This window comes from Vombatus ursinus, unplaced genomic scaffold (assembly GCF_900497805.2).
Source record: "Vombatus ursinus unplaced genomic scaffold, bare-nosed wombat genome assembly UNPS02014797.1, whole genome shotgun sequence".
NCBI lineage: Eukaryota > Metazoa > Chordata > Mammalia > Diprotodontia > Vombatidae > Vombatus > Vombatus ursinus.
The window spans coordinates 15,482,433-15,487,784 of NW_020954575.1; the positions used below are offsets into that span (position 1 = coordinate 15,482,433).

Genomic DNA, 5,352 nt, shown 5'->3' on the forward strand with positions numbered 1-5,352 from the left:
AAAAAAAAAAAAAAAAAAAAAAAGAACCTTGGTTTCTTCTCCATCCCCTTAACCATAGGATTATATTGTAAACTTCGGAGGGTTCACACTGTTCTTTATTCCTTAAAAGTTCTCCCTCCCTTTATCTGATTATTGAATTCCTGCCTATCCTTTAAAGTCCAACACAAGCTGCCACTTCTTCCAAGCAACATTCCCTGATCCCTTCTCTCTCAGATCTCTAAGAGCATGTCTCTAATGTATGGTTTTATACCATGTATCTGTGTGTACCATCCCTCTACGATACTGTAAGATCCACAGGGGAAGGAACAGGGTCTTATCTAATTTTTTAGTATCTCCCAGTACCTAACACAATGTTCTGCAGACAGGGAGCACTTGTTTGTTGAATGACTAAATTGATGAATTAATTAATTAAGGCAACTAGGTAGTGTAGTATATAGAAAGACTTAGAGTTAGGAAGATCTAAGTTCAAATATGGTCTCAGACGCTTATTAGCTGTAGACAAGTCACTTAAGCCTCGGTCAGCCTCTGTTTCCTCATCTATAAAATGGGGATAAAAATAACACTTACCTCCTAGAGTTGTTGTGAAGACCAAATTAAATGTGATAACACATGTAACAGACTTCATAAATTTTAAAGTTATATAAATACTAGCTATTATCATCATTATTATTCATTTAAACTCTTTTAAACCTACAATACACAGGGGCAGCTAGGTGGCCTTTGAGTCAGGAGGACCTGAGTTCAAATCTGTCCTCAGACACTTGACACTTACTAGCTGTGTGACCCAGGGCAAGTCACTTAACCCCATTGCCTAGCCAAAAAAAACCACACACACACACACACACACACACACACACACAAAACCAAAAAAAACCCCAAAACTACAATACACATAGATGTTACATTTCCCCCACAAAAAGTACCACAGCTGTGATGTGTTAACTGTTTTTTCTTTTTTATGCATCTCTCTGCCCTTATGCCTCTTGCTGGTCCTTCTTAACAGGTCCTTTAGATAATCAATTATTTCAATATCCTGGTATATTGCAGGCTCTGCCCATTTTATTTCCTTTCTGCATTTGCAGAAGTATTGTTGTAGCTGCAGAGAAGGTCCCCATAGAGCAGCAGCCTAATTGTTCAAGGACCACGACATCCAGCCAAGGGATGAGAAGGACACCCTGTGGATGGCATTCTGCCAGGATCCAGCCTGAAAAGTACAGAATGTTCTTGTATTGCTTTGCTAGACCTGGTCTCTTTTTAAATCTCTTTAAAAATCCCAACTAGAGTTGGTGCCCACATTGCCAGTTCCTAAAAGTTTTCTGCATGCCCATCCAAGCTGTCCCCTCTATGATATGCTTCCTTCTCCTGTGCCTAACTGTGGGCACCTTCTTTTGGTCCTCATAACAACCCTATGAAGTAAGTGACCACCCCCCCCCAATTTTATGGGAAACTGAGGCTGAGAGGTTAAGTGTCTTCCCCAGGGTAACACAGCAGATAGATGTCTAAGACAAGATCTTAATTCAGATATTCCTGGCCTCAAGTTAGCACTGTATTCACTCTGCCTTAGTTCTAGATGCTGTTCTTAATGAAAACTAAAGTTAAAGAGGTACGAGTGCAGCCAGGACAAAAGGATGGAATGTCCTGTATGGGGAATTATGAATAGGCCACTTTGACTGGAACCTTATGCAGGAGGACCAGAGATGGGAAATTGGTCTGGAAAGGTAGACAAGAGCCAGACTGTGAAGGAATTTAAATGCCAAGCAAAGGGGTTTCTATTTTCCTACTTGGTTGTCCTACTATCACCCCAAACTCAACATGGTGCAAACAAAATTTGTTGTTTTTTCCAAAACTAGCTCCTGCTCCTGACTTTAATATTTTTGTCAAATCAGCCATTCAAAATTCAACATATATTAACCAAGGCACCATACTGAGCCATAGGTACAGAAAAGCAGATCCTGTGTAGACCCTGTTCTCATCAAGCCTATTGGCTGGTAGTCGCTCAAGCCCCACAGGACTATAGATTGAGAGCTGGAAGGAACCTTAGAAGCCAACGAATCCAACTCCCTAATTTTGTACATGAAGAAAGTGAGGCTCAGACAGGCTAAGCATCCTGCCCATAGTTGCACAGCTTGTAGGATGTTGAACTAGGGTCTTTCTGACTCCAAGCATAATCCTCCATCGACTTTCTCACTGTAATTGTGGGTTATTGCAGTAACCTGCTAATTCATTTCCTTGCCTCTTGGTCCCTCCCTTTTCTAATCCAACCTGCAGACCCCTACCAGAATTAGTCTTTTCAAAACACTGCTTTCATCATGTCCAATATCATTCAGGGGCTCCTCTTTGTCTAAAGAACAAATTCCGACTTTCTTCGCTTGGCATTCAGAGCCCCACACAATCTGATTCCAACCTATTTTTCTAACCTTATCTCTCTCACTGCTTCCCAGCATGCATTCTCCACTCCAGCCAAGCTTTTCTCTGCTATCTCCCAATGTATCCTGTGCTTGCCCACTTCCTGCCTGTACACATTATGCAATTCACCTGGAATGCCTGGCCCTTCCTCTCCCAAATCCGCAATCTCAAATGAGAAGATGTACACACATATGCAAATGTATGCACATAGAAACATATACATAAATATGTTTAAACTATGAAGTGTTTGAGAAAGCTCAGCTACAGTGATGAGATTGATAGCATTTTGTAACCATCTCAAGTTCCTAATGACTTCTCTTAATCACCAGAGGTCACCCCTTCCCTCCTCCCTGCCTCTCTATTTCTCTTTGTCATTGTCTCTGTCACCATTTTGTCTTTATCTGTCTCTGTCTCTATCTTTCTGTCTCTTTCCCTCTCTGTTTCTCTCTATATGTCTCCTTTCTCTGTCCATCTCTCTGTCTGTCTCTGTCTCTGTCTCTCTGTCCCTCTGTCTCTATCTCTCTCTCTATCTCTGTCTCTATCTCTGTCTTTCTGTCTCTCTCCCTCTCTGTTTCTCTCTATACGTCTCCTTCTTTGTCTGTCTGTCTGGATCTCTCTATCTCTGGATCTGTCTCTCTCTCTCTGGATCTGTCTCTTTTTTTCTCTTTCTCTCTTTCTCTCTCTTCCTCCCTTTCTCTTTCTCCCTCCCTCTCTGTCCATCTGTCTGTCTCTCTGACTCTCTCTCTCCCTCCCTCCCTGTCTGTCTCTTTCTCCATCTGTCTATCTCTATCTCCGTCTGTCTGTCTGTCTCTCTTTCTTCCTCCCTTTCTCCTTTTCTCTCTCTCCTTCCTGTCTGTCACTGTCTCTCTCTATCTCTTTGTCTCTGTCTCTCTCTCTGACTCTCCCTCCCTCCTTCCCTGTCTGTCTGTCTCTTTCTCCATCTCTGTCTATCTCTATCTCTCTGTCTGTCTCTCTTTCTTCCTCCCTTTCTCTTTTTCTCTCTTTCCCTCCCTGTCTGTCTGTCTCTCTTTCTCTCTCTTCCTCCCTTTCTCTTTCTCTCTCTCCCTCCCTGTATGTCTTTGTCTCTGTCTCTCTATCTCTAGCTCTTTGTCTCTGTCTCTCTCTCTGACTCTCTCTCTTCCTCCCTCTCTCTTTTCCTCTCTTTTCAAACTTCCTACAGCACAGATCATCCGAGCCCTTCCTCTGACATTTCATTGTTCAGTATTGTGCTGAGTTTGTTTCCCACGCTAGGTAGACTAGAGGGCCAACTTTGCAGCATGAATTCAGGGACCTCAGTTCTCTGCAAAAATCTCTCTGCTCACTAATGGCTTAAAGTCCTTTGGGGCAGAATTGGGGGGAAGGCAGAAGGTATACCAGTACCCATGGGAGAGGTAACCCAGAGAATTAAATTCATTCATTTATTCCACACTCATTTATCAAACACCCACTATTTTCAGAGCCCTGGTTTAGGTGCTTGAGGCAATCTAAAAGCAATCCAGATAGTTCTCACTCATGGAACTTCATACTAATGTATAAATGACTATTTCCTAAGAACAAAATTTAATGTGGAAGGAATGGAGGAGAGGAAAAAAGTTGCTTCTTAAGTGAGGAGAGAAAAAGACTCAGGAGAAGAGATGGGGACCCAAATACAACATTTACTATGCCATTTATCTTTTTTTTCCTTTGAGAGCCATCTCTACTACTACATATTAAGAATTAACTTTCCACACTTGTGTATCTTGAATTCTCAACTGGATTGTAAGCTCCTGAAGGGCAAGAAATATGTTTTAAAATACTGAGTCATCTTCAATGCCTAGGAGAGTACTTTGAAGGTAGTGAGTGCTCAAACATCTTGAATGAATGAATGAAAAGTAGCCAGTGTCCTTCTCTGACCTTTAGAAGCTATCAGTTACCAGTTATAGTACCAGGGCTCCTCTCTAAGCATTGGAATTCTGGAGGACAATGCTAGTGTGCCTCTCTGATCCTTGCGAAATGTTGACAAACCTTTTAGGCTCATAGTTGGAAGAAGTTTTTTGTTTTTGTTTTTGTTTTTGCATAAAATCCCACCTTTTATTACATGGGAGAAGCTTTGTTATCCTCAGCCCAATTGTCCTTAGCATCTTCATCACAGAACACCATCAGCTGTCAGTTGGATCAACAGATGCCTCTCGCTGTCAGCATCTGACCAAATTTTAAGTAAAGCTTGTCCAGGATGGCACCATCCCAATGAAGGGTATAAATAACTCCACTCCTTGGCCCCAGACAGCCAGTTGGCAAACACTGTAATTTGCTGAAAGTTTGGAATGTGTCTAAAAATGAAAAAAGCAAATGAGAAGACAGCCCCGGAGAGGGTGAGACCAGCATATCCATTTCAGAGAATGGTTGAAACGGTCTTGTGCTTACTTTCCAAAGTTTTAAAGGGCCCCAGAAGGACATGCAAGAGCAATTTGGGGAGAAAGAACGAGTTGACTTAGGAAGCAAACACGATCATTGTCTCTGTCAATGGTCAGCTCTTGTATTGGCCTCACCTTCGACCTCTCTGTACAAATGAAGAATGGAGCTGGCCACAGCTCAGAAAGAGTCTGAGCTATAGCACTCCTTAACCCTTTCTTCGGGAGTCCAGCTGGACAAAGTAGCCTGAAGAGGTCTACCAAGAGCATCTACAGGCTCATAGAATGTTTGTTAGAGCTAAAAGGGCTAAATCCAACTGTCTTATTTGACTGATGAGGAAATTGAGACCCAGAGATCGGAAGAGATTTACTCAAGGTCCCACTATATCATGTTACCTCTCAATAGAATTGTTTTCTAACTAATACTCTTGTATTCCAGGTGCATAGTCACCAAGCAATAAGCATTTATTAAGCACCTACTATGTGCCAAGGGCAGGGCCTACAAATACAAATGCCCTCGAGGAACTTACATTTCACCAGAATATTAATGAACCTT

General features: G+C 42.1%; 1 protein-coding gene across 1 annotated transcript in view; it reads left to right on the forward strand.

The window, feature by feature from the left end:
• Positions 1-5,352, forward strand: part of MEOX1 (mesenchyme homeobox 1) — a 138,475-nt gene that overhangs the window by 31,336 nt on the left and 101,787 nt on the right. The window lies entirely within an intron of this gene.